We start from the raw sequence: 26,987 nt of genomic DNA on the forward strand, positions 1-26,987 counted from the left end.
TCCTGGTATCCATCCCTTTCTGACTTTGCAGTGGGTACACATCTCTCAGACTGAAAGCCCTAAATTGGTTAGCTGTTTGCCCCCCAAGGCACCCTTAGCATCTACCCAGCATTTGGTGCCTGGTAAGTTCTCAATAAATATATGTTAAATGAATGAGTGAAAGAAATAATGAATCCCTTCCTAGGAAGTCTGTTTTCTCAAAGGCTGGGGAGAGTCCTTCTAGGCAGGAAATAGTTAAATCTAAGCACTTTTGGTAAAAGCAGGAATAAGACAAAGTTATGACTTTGTGAAAGGTTGTTACAACAAATAGCTGTGCCTGCAGGAGAGGTGCTATTCATTTGGTAGCATTTAGCTGGGTAATGACTGAGTGAAATGGTTAAGGATGTCCAAGATGGATTTTTTGAAAGTTCGGATAATAATAACAGTTAATGTTCAAGCACTTATGTGCCTGTACTATGCTTAATTCTTTATATACATATAAGGGGTAGGTATTTTTATTCCCATTTTAGAGATGAGAAAACATAGGCATAGAGAATTAGATATGACCAAGATCATAACATAGATCAAAGTTGAAAGTATGTCAGTGTCCAAGAAATATGCCTTTGGAAATGGGATATTCACTATTCAACTGACAGAGGAAAAAAACAAAACCAAATCAAAGGAAGGAAGGAAGGGAGGCAGGCAGGCAGGCAAGGACATCAACAATATGCCACCAAAAGTTGTTAGATTTAGCAGAAGGTGGTAGGGACCATTCAGAAATGGGAAGAATAACTGCCCACAAGGTGAAATTATCTCTGGAAGAACTGAGGAGCTGAGTTGCTCTTTGAACTCTAATGCTGCAATGCTGAGGAACAGTTTCTTCTCCCAAACTCGGGTTCTGTGTCTGGCAGATAGCATATGTGAGAGAAGCCTCTGTGTCTGCTAGAACTGGTATGTCTGGGAGTTGGTGGGTTTTTGGCTAGAGGAGGAAGGGATTTGGTGCCAGAGAATGGAGTAAGGACAGAGGACCAGGGATGGGATGTCATAACCAATCTTAGTCTAGCCTCTTTTGCTGCATTGGAGCCCCAGGGAGAGAGGAATGGGGCTGTCTTTGTGAACAGCTTTGAGAGACGCAGCATTTAGGCCTCAGTGATAAAATAAGCCCTTAGGTGTGAGGCAGCCCTTCTTCTCCCTTCTGCACATAGGCCAGGGTTGTGCTGGCTCTTGGCAGACTTGCAGATGTTAGCACTCTTACCAGGGAGGACCGTTGGCAGTGCCACTGGGAGGTTCCCTCAAATAGGTAGTGAACATTTCCCAACGGGTGTGGAAGCAGAGGAGCAGGGACACGGCAGATACTGCAGCTGACAGGGGCTGACACACTTGTTTGTTAGCACAGAGAGGATCCCCTTAGGCCACTGGGGCAGGGTGCACACTGAGCAGGAGAGGGGCTGGGGAGGGACCCTGCTCATGCAAGAACAGGACTGTGGGAAGCCTATAAATAGCCTCAGTGGGACAAAGGAGGCCTAGCTGGAATTGGCCAATGGGGGGTTGTGATGTAACTTTGTGATATAGTTACACACATTCTATGTTTTGGGCAATGGGTTAACTCAGAAAACCAAAATGGAAAATGGAAATGTGGTATAATCTCATTGATACAATGTGATTGAAGGCTGGTAATTAATGGAAAGTCTGAATTATATTTTACCAAATATAAAATAAGGTACATGGTTTTAAAACATGTAATGATTTTAAAAAGGTATGATTGAGCTGGATGTGGTGGTACACACCTGTAATCTCAGCTGCTCAGCAGGCTGAAGCAGGAGCATCACTAGAGACAAGCCTGGGCAACATAGTGAAACCCCCAGCTCAAAAAAAAAAAAAAATATGATTCACAATGGGCTGTAATGTTCGTATGAATTTAGAAATTATGTTAAGTGACCCAAGTATCCTGATAATCTTGGCTACTTAGGATCAATTCTACGTTGTCAGAGAACAACAAATATGTAATATATAAAGCTGTATTGCTACTAAGAGAAAATTAAAGAAGGAAGCAAACATTTTAGAGTTTAACTCTGACCTTCCTATTACCCTCCTCCTTGCTGATATCTGCCCCCCCACAATAGGGCCCCCCAACTGTCCCTTTCCACATGCAAGCCTCACTCCTGACTTAGCATCACACACTGGCTATTCCCTGTATCTGAAACTCTCTTCTCCCGCTATCTCCTAACCCTCTTACCTCCTTCAAGTCTTTCCTTGATTGACAACTTCTCCATGAGTCAACTCTTTCCACCTTATTCCAACTCCTCCTCTTTCCACAGCATTTATCAACTTCCTGTATCCTATAGAATTTACTTATTTACTACATCTGGTGTTTATTGTTGGTGCACCCCTGCCTTTTTCCCACTCCCCTCCCAGAGGGCAGAGTTCTTTGCTGTATTATTCACTGATGGATCCATGTGGTGCATAGTAGGCACTCAATAAATATTTGCTAAGTTAATCAATTCATGGTATGATCACGTGGGCTAATTGATTTTATCCTTTTCAATGCTTTTCCCTCTAGTTAACTATGTAATGTCCATTAAAGATGATAAGAAATTTCATGAGCAAAGAATTCAATTAATAGGTTGTTACCTTTGTAAAATACAAAAGCAAGCCCTTTTTAATGTCTATTCCCTAGGGAACTGACTGAAAATTGATGCTTATTTTTGATCAATAGACATAGTCTCAAAGCAATCTCTGTATGAAGCAATCAGACAATCTCTGATATATTTTGCATTGATATAATGTATCAATCTCTGATACATTTTGCATAGGAAATTCAGTTTACATATACTCTCCTTTTAACTTCACCTTGTCTTTTTCTTGGAAGAAATAGATTAGTATTATTGTCTCATTTTTACTCTCAGAGCACTACAGTCTGAATGTTTGTGTCCCCCCGCAAATTCACATGTTGAAAGTAAAGGCCCCTAGGCCGGGCGCGGTGGCTCACGCCTGTAATCCTAGCACTCTGGGAGGCCGAGGGGGGTGGATCGCTCGAGGTCAGGAGTTCGAGACCAGCCTGAGCAAGAGCGAGACCCTGTCTCTACTAAAAAATAGAAACAAATTAGCTGGCCAACTAAAATATATACAGAAAAAAAAAAATTAGCCGGGCATGGTGGCGCATGCCTGTAGTCCCAGCTACTGGGGAGGCTGAGGCAGAAGGATTGCTTGAGCCCAGGAGTTGGAGGTTGCTGTGAGCTGGGCTGACGCCACGGCACTCACTCTAGCCAGGGCAACAAAGTGACACTCTGTCTCAAAAAAAATAAAAAATAAAAAGAAAGTAAAGGCCCCACATTAAGAAGTGGGGCCTTTAGGAGGTGATTAGGTCATGGGGGAAGAGCCCTCATGAATGAGATCAGTGCCCTTATAAAAGAGGCCTGAGACAGACCCCTTGTCCCTTCTACCATGTGAGGACACAGTGAGAAGGTGCCCTCTGTGAACCAGAAAGCAGACAGACCCTCAGCAGACACCAAATCTGCTGGTCTTGATGTTGAATTTCCCAGACTCCAGCACCAGGAGAAATACATTTCTGTTGTTTACAAGCTACCCAGTTTATGGTAATTTGTTATAGCAGCTTGAACAGGCTAAGACACAGGGAAATTAAGTTACTTATCCAACTTGATTTGTGTCTAGGAACAGAATTCAAAAGACTTGAGGCCGGGCGCGGTGGCTCACGCCTGTAATCCTAGCTCTGGGAGGCCGAGGCGGGTGGATCATTCGAGGTCAGGAGTTCGAGACCAGCCTCAGCAAGAGCGAGACCCCGTCTCTACTAAAAATAGAAATAAATTATCTGGACAACTAAAAATATATATATAGAAAAAATTAGCCGGGCATGGTGGTGCATGCCTGTAGTCCCAGCTACTCGGGAGGCTGAGGCAGTAGGCTCGCTTAAGCCCAGGAGTTTGAGGTTGCTGTGAGCTAGGCTGATGCCACGGCACTCACTCTAGCCTGGGCAACAAAGTGACACTCTGTCTCAAAAAAAAAAAAAAAAAAAAAAAAGACTTGATTCTTACAACTAGACAAGTGTCTAGACTAGTGTCTAGAAAAACACTGAGCAAAAGAATCCTTACAGGGCAGGCTTATGTAAACTATGGAGAAAACCAGATGTCATCTGGTTCCTAAATAATTCCTGTACTCCCTACAATAACCAATTAATTAATATTGTAAAGATGAATTATTTCCACTGTTAGTTTTCTACCACAGGAGGGACATGTCCATGTGAAAGACTCATTGGATGGAATTGAGAAGCTGTCTTTCTCTAGGATAACTTTGAAAGTGCCTTAGTAGCTAGTACTGTTCTTGCGTCATTGTCCCCTCTAAGCTTGTTCACAGAAGTCACAGTGTGGCTGGGGATTAATTATGAAAATAGAAACTCTTCTCTGAAGAGGTAGCCTGGCAATCAATTTACTTGAATGGATCATCACAGTAAATGACTAACCTGGGGTTATTAAAAAGGAGTTGCCCACAGGAATGCCCTTTGCCTCTTAGGAAGATACTATAAATCTTTAGACTTTGAGTCATGAGGCCACATGGCCGGGCGTGGTGCCCTTAGAGAGCTAGCCACTGGTACTAAGAAAAATGGATAGCCCAGTGTGTTTCTATGGAGTCAACGGATAAGTCACACTCTTGCCTTTCCTCCTAGTAATCTTTGGTCACTTCAGGGATAGATAAACCTTGTGCCCTTGCTATTTAGTGGGTTTACTTAGACCTAATCGTCTGATCGGACATCCTTTTGTCTTACTTCCTCACTTGCACATCCCTGTGAGCCCTTTGATGTTAACTTCATGCCCCATAAAGCTAACAAAGGGCTCTTGCTATGATCAGGGTGTGCTTGGAAATTTACAATTTGTACACATGCAGTAAATGGTTCATTACTACCCAACCCAAAGCTCTATAGCTCTTCTAAGATAAGTGTAAAACATATTCTAATAAAACTGTTGAATAACTTCTATGTACAGATCATTGTGCTATTTGAAATAAAGGACAAGCCCCATACTAGCTCTCAAGCAATGGTGTGGCTGATTTCTACCAATGCAGAAATCCCCTGGATAAAAAGAACTTCAGTTAGAGAGAGGCAGGAGATAGCAGGAGATGAAGATGAGAGCAAAAAGGAAAAGTCTTCAAGGGTGGGAAGGAATGAAGGAAGGAAAGATAGAGGAAGAAAGAAGGAAAGAAATTGGAGGAGAAAGTAGAGCCACTTTTTTAGAGTCACTTTTTCAATAATGAAATGGAATTAGAAATGAAGGATAGAGAGAGAATAGGAGAATTATTGAAATATAAAAAGTGTGGGCGAACCTGGAACAAGCCAGAAAGGAAGAGAAATTTCCCAGAAATTAGCACTATGGTGGGCCAGATAAGGAAAGAATGTCTCACAAAAGCTGAAGCTCTTACATATAAACAAAACTACATTGATATGAAGTTTTTTAGACAGCAGAATACAGGAACAGCCAGAAAAGAGAAAACCGAGACAGCTTTCAAGGTTCACATTTGGACCCTGAGGAACCCAAGGCAAGTTTGGTGATTCTGTCTGTGTCTATGTGGTGTCCACACATCTGGGTGACAAGTGAGAAGCTGAGTCAGGCATCAGGACATTTGGTCTATCGGATTCTGAGAAATGTGGAATATGTGGCTGGCAGACTTAGGGACTAAAGGACAGGCTGGGTGTCCTGAGGACACAATTTTTGCCTTGAAGACAGAGAAATGTGCAGTTCCAGAACAAAATGATTGTGGCTGTTTTCTATTTCTATTTCCAGTTGTCTGCACATACTCCTTCATTTCTGAGATGTTTAGTTGGGGGCCTAATATATGCCTCAACCATTTCGCAAAACCCACTCCTTCCAGCTCACTAAATGAATGGACTCATTAGAACCTGGTCAACAAATGAAATGGGATTGGCGGTAGTGATGTGCCAAATGTTGGCTTACAAGGTGCTGCCACCTGGGCTGCACCTAGAGCCCCTCAGGGGGTGCAGTGAGAGCCATAACTTACTTAGAAGGAGACTCTTTTCTTGGATGGCGAAGCCAATGGCGTTAGGGAGCAAGAGGTGTCCCAGGTGCCATAGCAGGTGGAAAGCCCCTTCTCCAGCCCAGCTTTGGCCCTGGCCACCTCAGCCCATCCTTGTCTGTCCTTCAAGCCTAACCCAGGCCTGTCTGCAGCGCTAGCTACCACCAAAACCCACATTCCCCCCACAGCCACTTATCTCGTCTACAGGGCAGCTGTCATGCCCACCAGGCCCTATCATGGCTAAGGCCACTCCTGCTACCCTAGATGCAGATGCACCCAGGACTGTGTGCACTTGACCACTCTGCAGCAATACCCTGCTTTTTTTTTTTTCAGAGACAAGGTCTTCTTGCTCTGTCACCCAGGCTGGAGTGCAGTGGCCATAGCTCACTGTAACCTCAAACTCCTGAGCTCAAGGGATCCTCCTGCCTCGGCCTCCCCAGTAGCTGGGACTACAGGTGCACACCACCACAACCAGCTAATTTTTAAATTTTTGTAGAGACGGGGTCTCTCTATGTTGCCCAGGCTGGTCTTGAACTCCTGGCCTCAAGGGATCCTCCTGTTTTGGCTTTCCAAAGTGCTAGGATTATAGGCGTGAACCACCACACCCAGCCCTAATCTGCCTCTTCCAGGAAACATAAAACTAGGAAAAGGGATACAGAATGTGCTAGTCTGCTAGGGTTGCTGTAATAAAGTACCATGGACTGAGTAGCTTAAACCACAGAAATTTACTTCCTCATAATTCTGGAGGCCAGAAGTCCAAGATCAAGGTGTCAACAGGGTTGGTTTCTTCTGAGGCCTCTCTCTTTGGCTTATACATGTTCATCTTCTCCCTGCGTCTTCACGTGGTCTTCCCTATGACATGCCTGTGTCCCAATCTCCTCTTCTTATGAGGACATCAGTCATTGGATTAGGGCCCACGTATATGGCCTCATTTTACCCTAATTACCTCTTTAATGGCTTTATCTTCAAATACAGTCACACCCTGAGGCACTGAGGACCTCAACATATGAATCTGAGGGGGACACAGTGCAGCCCGTGACGGAGAAGGACTGGGAAGGGGTGGGGAGGAACTGATTGTTAGTTCAGCTAGTGTGGTCAGCAAAGATTTCTCCAAGGTGGTATTTGAGGTGAGACCTAAATAATGAGAAAAGGCTGCCCTGTAAACAGCCGAGAAAGAGGAAATGGCAAGAGCAACACTGCAAGAGGCCACAGGGACGTGTGACACAGTACACACCCACCGGCTGTCTTCTGCCCACTTCTCTGAGAATCCCCTCCCTGCCATCCTCACAAGGTGGCCCCGGCAGCCGTGTTGGCACCTCGTGACTGTCACCCCAGCTGGAGTTGGGAGAAGCGGGAGCTAACTCCTGACACAGGCGGAACATTTGGATTCTCTCGCCTGGGAGCTTGAGGGTGTGCAGCCACATCTGCACCAGGGAGACTGGGGACAACACACACCTGGCGTGAGCAAGGACGAGCAGGGAAAGCTGCTCTGCAGAGATGGATCAAAAGCTGCACGGTGGCCGGGCAAGGTGGCTCACGCCTGTAACCCTGGCACTCTGGGAAGCTGAGGCAGGTGGATTGTTTGAGCTCAGGAGTTCGAGACCAGCCTGAGCAAGAGCGAGACCCCGTCTCTACTAAAAATAGAAAGAAATTATATGGACAGCTAAATAGATATATAGAAAAAATTAGCCGGGCATGGTGGCGCATGCCTGTAGTCCCAGCTACTCGGGAGGCTGAGGCAGGAGGATTGCTTGAGCCCAGGAGTTTGAGGTTGCTGTGAGCTAGGCTGATGCCACGGCACTCACTCTAGCCAGGGCAACAAAGTGAGACTCTGTCTCAAAAAAAAAAAAAAAGCTGCACGGAGGGAAGGGCCGGTCACACAGAGAATCCTGAAGTAGCTAAATTCCTGAGGCTTCTTTTCACTTCTGCCTTTGGATTTTGTGACTCTCTTGCCCCCACCCCATCTTTTTAACATCCTTTTTCTGCCTAGGCTTGCTGACACTGGTCTCTGTCACTTGACACCCGGGAGCCTCCGTTCAGAACGTAGACCTCAGGAGCCCTCGCTGGAGGCCACCTGACTTGCGGAGGCCGGGTCCTGCGTGTGTGCCGGTGGCCACGTGAGCCGGAGAGAACTGGCTTGCAGTGTTGTCGCCATGGTTACGCTATTTGACTCATGTTCCAGGATTTCCCCACTGACTCGCCACACTGCTCACCCACAGCTCAGTGGGAAGTCTTTTCTGGGAACCTGGTGTGTTGGGCTGCACCTCCCCAGCCCGGCCGGCTGTTGTCAGCTCAGGCCTGGCCGGACCCACGCTGTTCTGGTCTTCGCTTCAGCCGGTTCTCCTGAGTTCTGGCCTCCACCTATGGCATCCTCCAGGACTGTCATTCCGCTTTCCACCTGTCCCTCAGCAGATTCTGTCCTCCTCTTTCCCGTACCTCAAAATCATACTCTTTCTTCCTCTCCCAAGAACACATAGGCTTGCTCGATAGGGATTTGCCCCAGACTTTCACTAAAACTGGAACGGTCAGACCCCGCCAGCCTGTTACACTGGAGACAGCAGAGGAGAGCTCACAGCACAAACAGACCGTGGGCTTGCCAGGGCTGTGGCAGGGTGGGGTAGAACAGGACTGGCAGGTTTCTGCTCAGAGATCCTTCCAGATCTGCGCATTGGCAATGTGCCGCGCATGTTTTCAATGTGACTGCTAGCTGGCAACCATAAATATCTCTGTGGAATGAGCTGGACAGATCTGGTTTGGTTCAGAAAATCAGATAACATAGAGGATTTTCCCCTCTCTGCACTTTTGAAGGGCGTGCCGTGTGCTCTGAACCAACAAGGGCAGACAAAGGTTGTTTGCAAACCTTACAGAGAAGCTGGAAGCGTGTGGTTAAGTTTGGCTGTTTACTGTAAACTGTGAAGTCTGTTGACTACAAAGCATATTCTAAATCATGCCAAGAGTGTGAGGTAGTAAACGGAGGTGGGTATTTTTCACAAGAGGGCTAATTCCTTCTAATCCAATTTGTTAAGTCAGAGCTCTTCAACTATCTCGTTACCATCAGCAGCAATGACATTCATGATCATGAAAACCTCAGCACCACCAGCTCAGGTCCCATTGAGAGGAAAGGTCAAAGGCCTTACAAGCAAATGGGGAGCTTCCATTTGTTTATTCTATACCTAGCATAGAATTGGAGGTGGGGAAGGAATGAGGCCAGAAAAAGTGCAATTTATATTATAGAGATGAGAATAAGCTCTGTTACATCTGAGTTAATAAAAGCCCTTCATGGGGGCAAAGAAAAAGTCAGAACTGGGTCACTGATTCCTGGAGATGTACTGATCTAAGATTAAGAAGAAATTTACTTGCTATGGGTGTTCATATTACTACCCAGTACCCATTGGCCTTTGCTGCCAATTCATCCATCCATCTGTTCATTCATCATTCATCATTCAGACATAATTGTGTCTACTGTTCTCCAGACATTCTGATAGAAGTAGAGGACACAGATATGTTCCCTGCCCTCAAGGAGCCTCAACTATTGGATCAGACACACATATAAACTAACTGCAGCACGACGTGATAACTGCTAAAGTAGAGAGGAATATGACATGTACTATGAAGGACAGAGCAGGGAACAATTTATTCTTCCTGGGAGTGGGGGAAGGTGGGGCAGGGCCAATGGAAATAGCCTGAGCAAAGCCAGTGGAGGAGGAGAGCCAGGTGTGGCAGCTATGATAAGGGTGGACTTTGACTTAGCACATGCCAGGAGCTATTCTAGGCATTTTCTATACTTTAATCCTCACAATAACCTATGAGATAGGTATGATTATTCTCCTCATTTTGCTGATGAGGAAACTGAGGCACAGAGTCAAATAACTTGATCAGGGTCACACAACTGGTAAGTGTCAGATTTGGGGTTTGAAACCAGGCAGGGAGGCCGTGCGTCCATGCTGTGAACCACAATGCTATCCTGCCTGATCTGGGAGCGCACAGGGCTTATGATGTAGGAGGGGTGCTGTGGTCAGATTCTGAATGGCCTTTAATGCCATGTGGTTAATCCTAGTATGAGGGCTTTGCTTTAGAGGGACAATACAAGGGCTGGATGAGTGAAAGGGAAGAGAGAGTCAGAAAGGAGAAGAGCAATAGAGTAAAAGGGAGTGTTCAGGGCTGTGGCAATGGGAACAGGAAAGGTTCGTTTCCATTTGCTCACTAGTGAAGGTTTGGAGCCAGATGGAAAATACACCACATGCATTCCACCACCCAAGGCAGAACTGATAACTGGGCATAGTGCGTTTTTTTGCTGAGGTCAGTTGCTGCCTTGGAACCCTTTTCAACACAGTGCTCCAGGCAGCCACTACCAATCAGTCGGAGTTGGTACCCTGGATGACACCTGTTTGTCATCCCTCATGGGACAGACATTTCAGGGTGAACCCTAACAGGACTGGGTGGCAGATAGAATGCCTAAATAAGGGGGAAAGTGTGGTCACAGATATCTTGGAGGTTTCTGACGTGGGTGTCTGAATGGAAAGTGATGCTGTTGTTGTGCTAGAGAACAGAGAAAGAATGGGTTGAGAGGGAGAAACATGAGTTCCGTTTTGCATGTCCTCAGATCTGAACTCCAACAGGTCATCCAAGAGTAAAGGCTAAAACGAAAATATGGGTCTGAGCTCAGGAGAAACTCAAATTGGAGCTGTAAGGGAGAGTGTCGTTGACGCCATCTCCCGGAATGGGTGGAAGAGAGACAAGGGCTACGAATGGGACCTTGGGAGATCCCAGTGCCTAAGCAGGGTAAGGAGAAAGAAGAGAGCGCTGATAGGGGAAGAACGTCTCCAGGTAGAGGTTGTCAGGGGTGGTAGACTCTGTGGAGAGGTCAAGAGCAACAGTGAAGGCTGCAACAACGCTCAGTACTGGGGAGACCATTGTTGCTACCCTTGAGACAGTGTTTTCAGGAGGATGGTAGTGGTGAGCACCAACTTACATGGTTTGTTGGCTGAAAAGAAGGTGAAGAATGTAAAACTATTCTTTCCAGACATTTGCAGGCAGGTTAAGAGGGGAAACCAGAACATGTTGCTGATGGGGAGGAAGAACCAGGTGAACAAGGTAAGATTGAAGTTGGAGAGGGAACAAGGAGACAGGAAAAGATGAATTAAGAACAAGGATGATTTCTTCTTGGAAAGAACAGGCACTTGTCATAGAGTGTAATGTTATGTTTATTGGTGTGATTTTTACCACTTGTCTAGGGCTCTTTTTTGGTCACTATTTTACTCCTAGTATCTAGCAAAATACCATACCCTGAATGAACACATGTTAATGGCGGAATGACATCTGTTTTCCTTAGACATGAAGATAGGCGTCACTGGGGCCAGAGTTCTTGATGGTAGGAGACAGAGAAAATAAATCATTTTTAGCTGGCAATAAAGAGGGTGGAGAGTGTAGGCATGGGAGGGAAGGAACCACTAGTCTAGTTATAATCAGATTCAGCACAATTTATATAATAGCCATAGTAGAATTTTCACTCTTAAAGGCAAAGAAGGCTGGGCACCATGGTTCACACCTGTAATCCTAGCACTTTGGGAGGGTGAGGTGGGAGGGTCACTTGAGCCTAGAAGTTTGAGGCCAGCCTGAGCAACATAGCAAGACCCCATCTCTATAAAAAGTTTAAAAATTAGCCAGGTGTGTTGGCACATGTCTGTAGTCCCAGCTACTTGGGAGGCTGAGGTAGGAGGATCACTTGAGCCTGGGAGTTCAAGGCTGCAGTAAGCTATGATCATGTCACCGCACTTCAGCCAGGGTGATAGAACAAAACAAAACAAAAGGCAAAGAAAAGAAAGGAAGGCAATGATCATTATTTCCTTCAGAAATACACACTAGAAGTCATGTGACTGAGGACTTCTGAAGCTCGGTAATTAATGATAGATATGGTACTTCCACTATCATTTTCTCTTCTTTCAAGAGCTAACATCCAAGATAAATATATGAAGTAACCAGCCCTATTTTCTACCATTTCTCTGGTGGGCAGAAGCTTTCTAAGATAAATATGTTTAGAGGTATACTACTTTTTCAAATGTGAGTGTGATCAGATCTGAGAAAAAAGTGTTCCTTCCACTTGTGTCTTTTTTCCCCCTTGGGATTTTAAATTTTTTAAAAAATGTTTTTTCCTTTGCTACAAGCTGGTGAGGAAACAAAATTACATAGCTGTTTGCCAAAAAACACAATAGTGGCAGCTGCATCATCATATTTGTGCACCTTTGTAATTAAGATGACACTGATAGGAAAAGTATTTTTATTCCTTTAGTGATATTACAGATTCTATGTTATTCCTTCCTCTCATTCTCATCTGCTTATCTGCTTTTTCTGAAGGGTAGGCATTTTCACACATCAGTAATTTCTAGGTTACCGGCTGCTTAGAGCGCTCCCTCTAACTGCGTCACTCCCATCCTCACCATCCCTTTACATTGTCATCATCAGTGAACTCCGGGCAGGAATCAGTCCACCATCCAAGGACAGAACAGGCCACAGGGCTCAGCTCAGATTTCCCACTTCTAGAAGAGATGGAACCCTTGTTCTGCATGGGCTTGTGAGGGTTAAGTGCTAACTCCTTAACTTTCTTGAAACAGATTTGAAATTCTTAGGGGAAAGATCTGAGTAAGGAAAACCCAGCAAGGTTTTACCCCAGAGGTCAGTGGGCCTCACAGGAGCCCCCTGTTTGAGTCCCCCCAAAGCTGTTGAAGAAGCAAATTCCAAAGAAATGGGTCCCTCTCACCATTGTTTAAGCCAAAATCTTATAGAGTAGATGTGTTAGTGTTTGGGGTTAGGTCTCTTTGGCTATTTTTTTTTAATTTAATTTTTTTTGAGACAGAGTCTCACTGTGTTGCCCTGGCTAGAGTGCCGTGGCATCAGCCTAGCTCACAGCAACCTCAAACTCCTGGGCTTAAGCGATCCTCCTGCCTCAGCCTCCCAAGTAGCTGGGACTACAGGCATGTGCCACCACACCCGGCTAATTTTTCTACGTATAATTTTAGCTGTCCATATAATTTCTTTCTATTTTTAGTACAGATGGGGTCTCGCTCTTGCTCAGGCTGGTCTCGAACACCTGAGCTCAAACAATCTGCTGGCCTTGGCCTCCCAGAGTGCTAGGATTACAGGCGTGAGCCACCACGCCCGGCCTCTTTGGCTATTTTTTTTAAAGGTTGCTGGCAGTTCGTCATATTATCACAATGGAAATCCAATCATGTGCCTCTGTGTTTGGACATCAGGGCGCATCCTATTTCTAACTCTGTGGCTTTACAGAGGTTTATCAAGTGCCCAAGCAAAAGAGTCTCCCTGGGGAATCCCTTCTTTTCCTGTTGCTACAGGTGAGCGTGTCCAAACATTTAGAAATAGGGTGTTCTCACAGTGTTAGTGCATGTGGGGAAACTATAGACAGAACTGAAGCCAAATAGTATGGTTTATTGCCTGAGTTGGCAGTAAAGGCTTTCCCAACCCAGGATAGTTGCTTCAGACAGGAACGGAGTCCCTGCATCTGGGTGTGAGCTTCTCAGGGCAGATCAAAGCTCCAGGCTCAAATCGAAGCAGAAGGGTACCTGTGTGGTTGCATGGAAGCGGTGGGTTGTCTGGCCTTAGCTAAAGCCCTACGTAATGAGCTGTGGTCCCTGCATCTTGCCTGGTGGAGAATGGTGGTGGACGAACAGCCCTGGGTGGGATCCAGGGGGTGCGGCAAGAGATCCAGCCCACATAATCATAAAGGGCCTCAAACTTGGACTTTCACACTTTCTGCAAATGAGATTATAAACTCAGACACAGAGTTATACTTACAGGAGGGAAAGAAGACAATATTCATCATATAATCTTAATTTTGAAAACAAATGTTAAAACATACTATAATTTTTAATCCTGTTTCGCCATTTGTACAATTAAAAAAAAAATACTGTGAGCCTCAGAAGTGGAACTGGCCAGGCTTCTCTCTGTTTCCCTGTTGGCAGAGAGGCTTTTAGTAAATGTTAACTGATAACTAGGACTCATAGATTCTGAATAATCCATGCTCATGGAGAGTTTACCAAGGGAAACAGTTCTACACACTTTTCCTGGCAAACGGCCCCTGTTCACACCCAAGAGTGTGCTGCTCCAAAGGGACTGCTGCCAGCTCTCCCACCCCCATCAGGGCTGCTGCAGCTCCAGTGGGACCCGCACAGAAGCCAGCAGCTCCAGCCCAGGACTTAGCTTGTTTCCGACACCTCTGGCTCCCTGAGTGGATCCACCCAACTACCGAGCCCCTTAGCACATTGGTGGGGTGGGAGGGACTAAGACATTTATGGTATATCTGCAAGACAGTGTGTACAAAAGAGAAATAATAATAGTGCTGGTTTCTCCTTCTGCATGAAGGGGAACAAATCTATAATGATTTATAGGTAATGTTTCACCACAGCGCTGAGCTCTCTCTGTTCCTCAAGGCCCTTGGGACAAACAACAGTAGGGCTTGCTCTGGGGCTCACAGTCATCAGTTGTTTAAGCTGCACCTCAAGCCTTTCATCTAGAAACGCATTTAGGACAATGCAATCAGAATATCAATATAATCAGCCACAGAGCTTTGGTATTTAGAAAAGAATTCAGGCTCTTTCAGTTAAATAGCATAAGGCCCAGGACACAAAAAATTACCCATGAAGATAGACAAAAGTGTTACCTGTGTGGTGATAACAATGCTAACCCCTTTTCAGTTCAACCTAACAAATACTTATCAAGGCTCACTCTGTGCAGGCACTGTGCTAGGTCCCAGGAGGAGAAAGAATCTGCTTGCTGCCCTCGGAGACCCTGGTGGTTTTGGGCGTCATTCAGACTTCAGGCTTTGGGGTCAGATGCACAAGCACTTGGAAGAGAACCTGTCACAGCAGGGCCTGAGTAAAGGGTCGTGCTTTTTCTTTGCTGCCAGAAGCTCTGCCTCCCCAGCCCTCCCAGGTACTGGTGTCCTGCTCCCGGGTCCCCGTCCCCAGTTGTGTCCCTGGACTGTGTTGCCAGAGCTGGCAGGTGCCAGGCACCTTATCGGCTATCTGCTCAGCTCCGTCCCTTCACCCCGACCCTGTGTTCCTCCTGCTCTCCAGGGTGCCCATCTGTGGCCAAAGCAGAGCCTCCCAGATGCTGCCTGCCTGGATTCCTAGTGTCCATCCCTGGTCTAGCCTGCCCTGATACCAGTTACATCCAGGCTGTGTCAATTTTACTATTGAAGTAACCTCTGATGTCCCAGCTCTAGGTAAATCAGTCTTCTTAAACCTCACCTTTGAATGTGTCACACCTGCTCAGAAACTATCACTGACTCCCCATGGCCTCTAACTGAACAGGAAATCTCAGCCTAAGGATCTCGGCTTGGCATGATCTAGCCCAGCCCCTCTTCAGTTTCATCTCTTTCCTTCTCACCTTGCCAGCCTTGCAGACTCAGTGGACTAATTGCATTCCCTGAGTAAGGTCTGATTCTGACCTTTTGGTGTCCCTTGCTCTTGTTGCACCTTGATGGGATTTCAGCATAGCAAGATAGAGGGACACGGAGGACGAGGACTACAGGGAACAACATAAACAAAGATACGGATGGGGAAATGCACAGAGATCAGAGAGGAGGTATGTTTGGTTATTGGATATTGGGTACTCACAATCCCAGAATCAGAGCTCTTGTAGGTAAAGGAAACTACACGGACCATCTAGTCTACCCTTGGCCTTCAGGCTCGGGAAGTATTTGTATTCCCATTCAATATTATTAGACCACTAAGGCCCAGAGAGTTAAATGGCATAAATGGAGGTGGAAAGAGAAATGTTTAGACAGACAACTTAGGGTCATCCCATAGAAGGCCTTTAATGCCAGGTTAAACAATGGGTACAAAATTCAGTGGATGCCCAGGATAATTGAAAGCTTTCCCTGGAGCAGTGACATAATCAGAGCTATGCTTTGGGGCAGTGTTTTCAAACTGTGGAATATGACCCCTTAGTGGGTCCTAAAGTCAATTTAGTGCCTTGTGAATAAAAAAAAGTCAGAGGACAGTATTGCTTTGTGAGTTTTTGGTGTGTGTACTGGGTTGTAAAGTAAAATATATTTCTTATTGTGAGTCACAGTCAAAGAGTTTGAAAGCTCCAGCTGCAGGAAGATTAATCGGAAAGGGAGTGAAAGAGGGTGCAGAGGAATAGCCTGGAAGCGGGGAATCTAGTTAGGACTCTTGTTATAGCCAAGTGTGCAGGAAGAGGGGTCTGGACGGGGAGAAGCCACAGGAAGGGAAGGGTAAACACGAAGGACCCTGTGGGGTAAGAGTCTCAGGATGTGGGGACTTGCTGGATGTGGACTCAGGGAAAGCAAAGAATCAGTTAAGGACAAGTAAAATCACACTCGGGGGCTTGGGGAAAGGCTGGTGTGCACAGCCAAGGAAAGAAGTTGGGAGAACAGGCTGGTGTGAGAACAGCTCAGAAGATTGATGGAAAGACACACAACCAGCATCACGTACTGGAGCAGTCAGGGTCCCCCCAGGAAACAGAATCCACTCAGATGGTTCCAATGAAGAGTCCTAAATGGGCCAGGTGTGGTGGCTCACGCCTGTAATCCTAGCACTCTGGGAGGCCAAAGAGGGAGGATTACTCGAGCTCAGGAGTTGGAGACCAGCCTGAGCAAGAGTGAAACCTTGTCTCTGCTAAAAATAGAAAAACTTAGCCATCATGGTGGCATGTGCCTATACTCCCAGTTACTCAGGAGGCTGAGGCAGGAGGATGGCTCAAGCCCAGGAGTTGGAGGTTGCTGTGAGCTATGATGATGCCACTGCACTCTAGTCCAGGCGACAGAGAGAGAGTCCTGAATGAAGGGAGGACTCCAGGGCTGTGGGCAGGTTTAAGGGAACCGACCTGGGATGATGAGGCCCTCAGAGGTTAAACACAAACAATAGGAATTTCTTTCCCTGAGCTTCTTCCTGGCCCCAAACTTACAGGGCACCTTCCCCCGCTTCCCTTCGACTCTCCCATTCCTGAAACAAGTACACAACTGCTGTTTGGTTTGTCACTATCACTGTTTCTACTGCTACTATCATTTCTACCCTCACCATCACCCTTACTCTGTGTCGAGAGCTTTATGTGCAATGTCTCATTTAATCACTTTTACCTAAAGAATTGGTCCTATCATTATTCCAACTTTAAGGACAACAAAATAGAAACTCAGGGACGTTTAAAAGCTTGGCCAGAGCCAGCATGGTGGTGAGCCCGCCTGTAGTCTCAGCGATTCGAGAGGCTGAGGCAGGATTGCTTGAGCCCTCGATTTTGAGACCAGCCTGGCAACACAAGAGACCCTGTCTCAAAAACCAAACCAAACCAAAACAAAACAAACAAAACACTTAGCCAAGTTCACACAGTAAGTGACAAAGTTAGAATATGAAGGCAGGTGGTCTGACTTCTCGATCACTCTCTGTCACTACAATGTACTGCTAGTTACCGAGAAATAGAGGATAACAAAGGTAGCGAATGACAGGGCAGCGAACCACAGCAAAACTTAGAGTGACTCATTGGTGATATCACTTTGATGAAAGGAACCAGGCCTTTCATAGCCCCGTGTTGGGAGCCAGCTTAGCCTTATGCAAAACGCCATCTTATACAAAGCGCCATCTTAAGCTTACATACTTCTTCTTCCTCCCTCTTGCACAAAGAAAGCGCGCGCAAAGCCTGTAACACCCCTCCCACTCCCTCGTCTCATATCACATCACCGCCCTTCCTCCTATCAGAAGCTGCCACGTGTTCTTATTCCTGCCCTCCCCCGTTACAGTGCATATAAGCAGCCACCCAGCAATAAAATTTTGGGGCTTGATCAGAATCTTGTCTTGCCCCCATTTTGTGTGTCTCTTGTCTCTTTTCTTTCACCAGCAGCAGGTAGTCCTCCTCGCACCCCTGCGTTGTATGCCCCGCTGGTCGGGACATAAACTGGCGCCCAATGTGGGGCCCGAGGCACGGAACAGCGCTGTTGGCACCTACTCGGAAGACGCCCCGGCCGGGCACCCCCTGAGCCCAAGAGCTCGCTTGGAGCCCGTGAGCCATCAGCCCACGGGATAAGACTCCGCGTTGATCGTCGCTGGATTGGCCGCCCCAGCGGACATCGGAACGGTGAGTAGGTGATCATAATGGGACAAGAATTGAGCTCGCATGAGCTCTTCCTTAATGGTCTTAAGGATTCCCTCAAGGCACGCAGAATTAAGGCTAAAAAGAAAGATTTACGTAGTTTTTTTAGTTTCCTGGCTGATGTCTGTCCCTGGTTCCCTCAAGAGGGCACCATTGATCAAAAGTGCTGGAGACGGGTTGGTGACTGCCTCAATGACTATTATCGCACCTTTGGCCCTAGCAAGGTCCCTGTGTCTACCTTTTCCTACTGGAACTTAATTAATGATATTTTACAAATTCATTCTCAAGATTCGGACATTAAACATATAATCCAGACGGGCGAAGCGGCTCTTAAAGCCAGCTCTCGCCCCCCCTCGGCTTGCCACTCGGTTACCATAAGTATGCCGGAAGAGCCTGACAACTCCAATATTGAACCCCTCAAAGAAACTCTCAAAAAGGTCCCAAAATTATACCCTCCCCTCACTTCCTCCCCTCCTCACGATGATCAGCTCCCTCCTGAGGACCAGGAAGTCTTAGACGACCAGGCGGCTCATTACCATGATGAGGAGGACCCCTGGCGGCTTACTGCGCCAGTTCTTCATCCGTTACCCTCCGCTCCCCACAAACCCCCCCCTTATCACTTCCCTCAACCACTTCCGCCGTTTGAAAACCTTTTACGCCCTGCGCCCGAGGCACGTCCTCCAAATGACCCCCCGCCACAAATAAATTCTTCTCTAACCCAACAAATTTCCTCCCTTAGGGAAACACTCCGACAAAAACGGGAACACATTAGCTTAGTTAAAGAGCTTAGAGCCCTCGAGAGTGAGCTCGGCTCACTTCTTCTCAACAACTCTAGTACATCATCCAAGAAACAAAAAATTCCCGATCTGCCATTGCTAGCCTTTCCAGTTACATGAAGTCGCGCCCCCAGACCCCCTGATCAAGATAACATAGATGAGGAAGGGAGAGAGGAACAAGAAAACCCTGACTCCCAGGACCCGCCCTCTGCGGAGGAGGCCTCTGACACAGAGGAGCCTGAGGGTGACTCTTCCCATAATTCAGGACAAAAATATCGCAGACTCAATCTTAAACATCTTAAAGATCTAAAGGCTGCGGTCAGTTTATATGGGCCCACTGCGCCCTACACCATGGCACTTCTTGAGGGCCTTAGCGACCGATGGCTAACACCAAATGATTGGCTCATGCTAGCTCGTGCCACCCTTTCCGGGGGTGATTTTGTCCTCTGGCGTACCGACTTTGTAGAAAATTGCCGAGAGACAGCACAACGCAATGCAGAAAATAGAACTTCTAGGACCTGGACCAGAGACAAACTTTTAGGAAGACCCCCTTACCAGACTAATGAAATTCAAGCCGCCTTCCCTCCGGGGTTACTAGCCCAAATTCAAAATGCTGGCTTGAAGGCCTGGCGTCGTCTCCCGCCTAAGGGGTCCGCCACCACATCCCTAGCCGAAATCCGCCAGGGCCCAGATGAACCATACTGTGACTTTATCAGTAAACTTACAGATGCAGCAGAACGACTGGTTGGGGAAGGCGAAAACGAAAGTGTTTTTCTTAAACATCTAGCTTACGAGAACGCCAACCCCGCCTGTCAAGAAGCAATTCGCCCACACCGTAACGGCTCTCTCGCTGACTATATCAAATTGTGTTCAGGAGTTGGGACCTCCCACTCCATCGGTGTTGCCATCGGGGCGGCCCTACAACCCTTTGTCACCGCTGCCACCCATAAAACCCAACAAACAAAGACCTGTTTCACGTGTAAACAGCCTGGCCACTTCTCCCGAGAATGTCCAACAAAACCTCAAAATACTTCCCAAAATAATGTCAGGCAACCCCGACCCCCTCCTTCCTCTATCTGTCCTCGCTGTAGGAGAGGGAAGCATTGGGCATTTGATTGTTATTCTAAAACTGATATCGATGGGAACCTTCTCCCCAAGACGCAGGGAAACTCCAAGAGGGGCCAGCCCCTGGCCCCATCCCCGGGACAGAACCTAGGGGCAGTACGGTTCGTCCCCCCGAGGCAGGCTTCCCCCGCCCAGGAGTTAGCGTCCTCCAGCGAGCCACCCCCGGAAGTGCAGGCCTGGACCTCTGTGCCGCCACCGACACAATATTAATCCCTGAATACGGTGTGCAAATACTCCCCACAACTGTTTTTGGCCCCATGCCCCCGGGAACTTTTGGTCTAATCCTTGGGAGAGGGAGCTCCTCCCTCGCAGGCCTGACTGTTGTCCCTGGAGTCATAGATAATGACTATGAGGGACAAATCAAGATTTTAATATCCTCATCCTCGGGTCCAGTCCCCATTAAGAGGGGTCAAAGACTGGCTCAACTACTCATATTACCTTTAAATACTCAGAATAGTAGCTGTTCTCCCTATCCCCGCTCTCATTCCGCCTTCGGCTCTTCCAACGCCTATTGGGTCCAACAAGTTACTCCCGATAGACCATTATTGACCCTATTTTTAGAAGGCAAAAAATTTGAGGGATTGATAGACACAGGGGCTGATGCTACCGTTATCTCAGACACACACTGGCCTTCCTCCTGGCCTTCTAAGACCTCCCACACCCATCTCCAAGGTATTGGACAGTCCACCAACCCTAAACAAAGTTCTAAAATTCTAACATGGACTGATACAGAGGGAAACACAGGAAAAGTTCAGCCTTATATCATTCCAGGGATCCCCGTCAATCTTTGGGGGAGAGATATATTATCACAACTAAAAGTTATCATGTGCAGCCCAAGTGAGGTGGTGACTCATCAAATGTTAAATCAAGGGTTCCTTCCCGGCCAAGGGCTAGGAAAAAACAACCAAGGTATTACAAAACCCATTGTAGTCACACCCAATATCAATCGACAAGGACTAGGCAACCAAAATTTACCCTAATGGCCGTTGATCTTCCTGCACCCCATGCGGACAAAATAAAATGGAAAACAGATACCCCCGTCTGGGTAGACCAATGGCCACTGACTGAAACTAAGTTGGCTGCAGCAAAAATGTTAGTGCAGGAACAACTAATGGCTGGCCACATTGAACCCACCACATCACCGTGGAACACACCTATATTTGTCATAAAGAAAAAATGCGGAGCATGGAGATTGCTCCAAGACCTAAGAGAGATCAACAAAACGATGTTTTCCATGGGAGCCCTACAACCTGGACTCCCATCCCCTGTGGCTATTCCATCTAACCATTCCAAAATCATCATTGATCTCAAAGACTGCTTTTTTACCATTCCATTACACCCCCAAGATAGGGAACGCTTTGCGTTTAGCCTGCCTGTAATTAACTTCAAGGGACCAATGCAAAGGTTTCAGTGGAAAGTGCTCCCGCAGGGCATGGCCAACAGTCCTACTCTATGCCAAAAATATGTTGCACAAGCCATAGATCCCCTTCGGGACCAATGGCCTCACATTTATATTGTGCATTACATGGATGATATTCTTTTAGCAGACAAAACTACCTCTGAGGTACTTAGTTGTAGTGCCCACTTGCAAAAGGTCCTTACGGCCCTTGGGTTACAGATTGCTCCCAATAAAATACAGTTAAAAGATCCCTATTATTACTTAGGTTTTGAGCTCAACACTACTGCCATCACTCCTCAAAAGGTGCAGTTAAAGACCCATCACCTGCGTACTCTTAATGACTTTCAAAAATTCCTGGGAGATGTTAATTGGTTACGGCCCTATCTAAAACTAACCACAGGAGAACTTAAACCTCTTTTTGATATTCTTCAGGGCGATGCTAACCCTTTGTCTCCACGCACTCTTACCCCTCAGGCACAGCATTCACTCCGACTTTTGGAGACAGCGATACAAAACCAGCAGGTTACATTTTTGACCTATAGTCAACCCTTTTCCCTAATAATTTGTGCCACCCCGTACACTCCTACTGGGGTCCTATGGCAACAGAGCCCTTTATTATGGTTACACTTACCCTCTTCTCCAAGTAAGGTCTTACCCACCTATACTGATCTAGTTTCAAAATTAATAAGACTGGGAAGAGAAAAGAGTCGTCTACACTTTGGGAAAGATCCTAACCACCTTGTTCTCCCCTATACTAAGGAACAATTACATTGGCTGATACAGAATGACGACTCTTGGGCTATTTCCCTGATCTCATTTCAAGGCCAGATTGACAATCACTACCCTGCCAATCGGCTACTCCAATTTTCTCGGCTGCACCCCTTTACATTCCCAAGGGTTACTTCATCTAAACCCCTGGATGGAGCAGCCTTAGTTTTCTCTGATGGCTCCTCCTCGGGCACGGCCGCTTATGTTATAAATGATAAAAAATATGTTCTTTCATCTCCATTTCGCTCGGCTCAGCTTGTTGAATTGTTTGCCATCATACAGGTTTTTAAGCTCTTGAACAATGAGCCCTTCAATCTATATACTGATAGTGCATATGTTGCCTCCTCTGTTCCCCTATTAGAGACAGTTCCCTTCATTAAACCCTCCACCAATGCGGTGCCTTTGTTTCAACAGCTACAGTTGTTGATCCTGTCACGGTCTAAGCCCTTTTTTGTTGGGCATTTGAGAGCTCATTCTGACCTTCCTGGGTCTCTCTCTCTTGGAAATGCACAGGCCGACTCCTTGACCCGAGCCTGTTTTGCCCTACTACAGGACCCCTTTAAAACTGCCCAGCAATTTCATAACCTCCACCACGTGAATGCACGCACATTGCGTCTTCATTTTAAGATTACCAGAGAACAAGCTAGAGACATTGTTAGAAACTGCCCAGGTTGTGTAACCTTCCTACCTTCGCCACACCTGGGCGTTAACCCTAAAGGTCTACTTCCAAATGCTATATGGCAAATGGACGTCACACACGTCCCAGAGTTTGGCAACCTAAAATATGTTCACGTCACGGTTGACACCTTCAGTGGCTTTATCCTTGCCACTCTTCAAAGTGGTGAGGCCACCAAAAATGTAATTGCTCATATCCTCCATTGCCTCACTGTCCTAGGCAAGCCTAACGTTCTTAAAACAGATAATGGCCCTGGATACACCTCTCAAAATTTCAAGACCTTTTGCTTCCAGCTACAGATTAAACACATTACTGGAATTCCATATAATCCCCAAGGCCAGGGTATCGTGGAAAGGGCTAACCAAACTCTGAAAAATACCACAAACAAGCTAAAAACCACCACTCTTTACCCCACCAGAGGTTCTCCGCGTAACCTCCTTAACCATGCTCTATTTACTCTTAATTTTTTGCACCTCGATATACAAGGGAAATCAGCCGCCGATCGTCATTGGCATCAAAAGACAAATGATCAGTATGCTCAGGTTATGTGGAAAAATCCCTCGACCCTTAAATGGCAGGGTCCCGACCCGGTCCTCATATGGGGACGCGGTTCCGCTTGTATCTATGATACTCAAGAGGGAGGGCCTCGATGGCTACCTGAACGCCTAGTCAAGCCTATAAACCCCCCCCCCCAGAAAAATTAATTCAGCCAATCCAGGGACAAGTCCCTGAGAAGACTTGTTTTCTTCCTTGCAGGCAATGAAGCTCTGCCTCTTTATCCTCCTCATATGCTCCTCCTGTATATACGCCGGCTTCGGACCCCCGCCAAATCCGCAAGAACTCATAAGACTCCTCTATGGGAACCCCTGTGACTGCGGTGGAGGGAGGAATTTGCTTAGCTTTGTAGGAACGGTGCTGTTTCTATGCCAACAAGTCTGGCATCGTCGGGGACAAGATCAAAAAATTACAAGAAGATCTCATCAAACGAAGAAAAGAATTATTTGAAAACCCACTCTGGACCGGACTTAACGGACTTCTCCCCTACCTTCTCCCTACCTTGGGCCCCCTCCTTTGCCTCCTTCTGCTTATAACCTTTGGACCCTGGGCATTTCGCCATTTTACAGATCTCATAAAAAGACAAATTGATGCTATCCTTGCTAAACCTATCCAAATTCATTACCAACGACTGGCAGTAAAAGATGGTTTTGGTGAAGATTACTACGGCTCCCTCCCTACGGGGACGACATGCTAACCAGAGACATGTCTACCCCCTCCCTTTACAGGAGAGGGGTATGAGTACCGGGATGAGTGCAAAACAAAGTATTGCAAGGGAAGGTCACAAAAATTTCGACTTTCTCTGGGTATCCCTGAGAGCATGCCTGGCTTGCATAGAGGTTGGTATCTACTATTCTCTAGAATAAGTTCGGCTCTGCCTCTCCTCCCCAAAAGATACCAAGAGCCATCACTGGTGGGCACAGATGACCCACGGGAGGAGCCAGGCCCCTGCTCCCTCACCCGGTTAACGCTCACCTTCCTTCTTGTTTTAAAACAGAAAGGGAGGAGATGTTGGGAGCCAGCTTAGCCTTATGCAAAACGCCATCTTATACAAAGCGCCATCTTAAGCTTACATACTTCTTCTTCCTCCCTCTTGCACAAAGAAAGCGCGCGCAAAGCCTGTAACACCCCTCCCACTCCCTCGTCTCATATCACATCACCGCCCTTCCTCCTATCAGAAGCTGCCACGTGTTCTTATTCCTGCCCTCCCCCGTTACAGTGCATATAAGCAGCCACCCAGCAATAAAATTTTGGGGCTTGATCAGAATCTTGTCTTGCCCCCATTTTGTGTGTCTCTTGTCTCTTTTCTTTCACCAGCAGCAGGTAGTCCTCCTCGCACCCCTGCGTTGTATGCCCCGCTGGTCGGGACAGCCCCGCTTCCCTAATTCCTTCTTAGAAGCTCTAGTGGGACTTTTATCCAGACACCCCTCCTCCCACTCTCCTGCTGCCTGCAGGGTTGGATGCCAGTCATAATGTCCTCGCAGCCTGGGTGGAACTGGGTTGCTCTAGCTGTCGTGGCACCCTGCAGCCTCTTTCAGAACCTGCTCCCTGGTTTTCACTGTGGTTGGGGCCTTGGAGTGGCCCTTCTACTCTGCAGGTGTGCTTTGAGCGAATCCTGGTTGGAGCCCAGGCCGCTGCACTGACTGGAGAGTTGCCCCTCTGCTCCCTTGCTCCCTGCCACGTCCCTCCTCGAAGTCCCACCTGGGAAGTCCATGCTCCAGTTCGTGCCCCTGCTCAGTGGGCATTATGCATTACCTAAATGGTATTAAGGTTGCTTCTGTCCCAAGCCCAAACTCAGTCCAAGCAACTCTGAACCTCATTTTTCTAGCACCTGAGTGGCCCTAGACCCCAGAGCCTGTCCACCCTCACCTGGACCTCCACAGCCCAGGCGGACAGCACCCCATATATCAGCGCTGAGACCTCCCTAGGCTCTGGGCCCGAGCCTCAGGGAGGATTAAGCAAGCCTTCCCTGGCTCATGTCCCGGCCCGGCTCTGTGCTGCTTTCAGATGACTCACTGCCCTCATGCCCAGGCCTTCCTCCCCCGCTTTATTTCAGGAAATCGCTTTCGAGAACAGTCTCAATTTTTTTTTTAACAATAGAAAAAGACTTCTCACCTACAGGGAACAAGAACAACAATCCCTGATGCTGTTAACCCCCACCCCACAACTCACACACCCCAAAAGGGGCTTTTCAAAATCAGGCTTACAAGGAAGAGCTTGCACGCACAGGGCTCTCCAGGGGAAGGTGGTGCAGAGTTAACTACTTTGCTTCCACTGCTCCTACAAATGAAGTGCTTCAAACCATATAGGACAAGAACAAAGGCAGCTGAGAACAATGTCAATCTAAGACAAATCACATGTTAAGAAGAGCTAATACAGCTACTTTCAGGGCCATATAGTCTCTATGCCCAAGTTATGTCCTCCGGTATGGGTTGCAAATTTTTTAGTATAACTTCTTCAGATAAATCTTATAGGAACTCTAATTTAAAAATACAAAAGAAATAATTTATGAGTATACATTTTAAGTTAAAACTTATTTAGCATTCATGAGTTCTTATACAATCTATGACAAAAAGTACTGCTTTGAGGAATGCCAAAATTTGAAATAATATAGGTATAAACATTGCAATCATATTAAGCTCAGCACTTCATTTATTCTTATATAGTGTTTTAGTTGCAAAGGGTAAACAAATATTTTAAAACAGCTTGCCTTGTCATCTGTCTGTTGTTTAAACTAATCCAGGTTTGAAAAAGGAACACCAGAACATTTTTTAATTTCCTCCTTGCTGTCAACGACACATTTGCAAGACCGTACCCAGGCCCCAGATAGAACATTCCACATAAGTGGAGGTGCTGGCCCTCCTCGCATTGCAGAGAAAGTGGCCAGAGTGTGAGTGAAGCAGGCCAGTCATCTCATGGCCTGGTTCCACGACTACAGGAAAGAACATAAACTTGTCAAAGGGCACGGGGAACTTCTCTCATCTGCCTGGGTTTCCCCTTCCTCTTCTTTTCTGTCTCTCCTAGCTCAGGAAGCAGAAGACAAATAACCAAAGGCAAGAAGGCAGAAAGCACCTCTTTCCCCACACTTTGAACACGGGAGGGAAAACAAGTGTCTCATCGCTAATTAAATGCCAGGTTTGCAATGTCCTGGCGGGGAGGTGTGTGGGCTCTGGAGACGGGTGTGGCTGTCACACCAGGGGGTTAGTCTCCGGTTCTTCTTTTGGGCTTCCCCATCTGGTCTCTCAGAAGCATTTACTCATAGAGAACAGCATTTCAGTTGGTCTCAGGGCCAAGTGTCGCCTCAGATCACTGCCTGAAAGAAATACTTTTGAGCTGCGAGGAAAACAAGTGAGGCCTTCCAAGACTTGTCTGTTGGCCTTCAGGGTCCAGCGAGCCTGCGTCTCAGGTGCTATTGAGCTTTAATGGCCTGGATTTCTGTCTTCCAGTTTCAGAGAGCTGAACCAGTTATGCCCTAAAAACAGATCTCCATTCCAAAGACAGCCTCTCTGCCTGGGTGCTCAGGGCTATGCCTCCCATACCTCTGGAG

General features: G+C 46.9%; 1 long non-coding RNA gene across 1 annotated transcript; it reads left to right on the forward strand.

The window, feature by feature from the left end:
• The first annotated feature begins 17,871 nt into the window (after window positions 1-17,871).
• Window positions 17,872-24,208, forward strand: LOC123648870. Its single transcript, XR_006738811.1, has 2 exons — window positions 17,872-18,126; window positions 23,642-24,208. It is a non-coding gene; the product is annotated as an uncharacterized LOC123648870 (long non-coding RNA).
• Window positions 24,209-26,987: the final 2,779 nt, after the last annotated feature.

The sequence above is a fragment of the Lemur catta genome, chromosome 1 (genome assembly GCF_020740605.2).
Source record: "Lemur catta isolate mLemCat1 chromosome 1, mLemCat1.pri, whole genome shotgun sequence".
NCBI classification, from domain to species: domain Eukaryota; kingdom Metazoa; phylum Chordata; class Mammalia; order Primates; family Lemuridae; genus Lemur; species Lemur catta.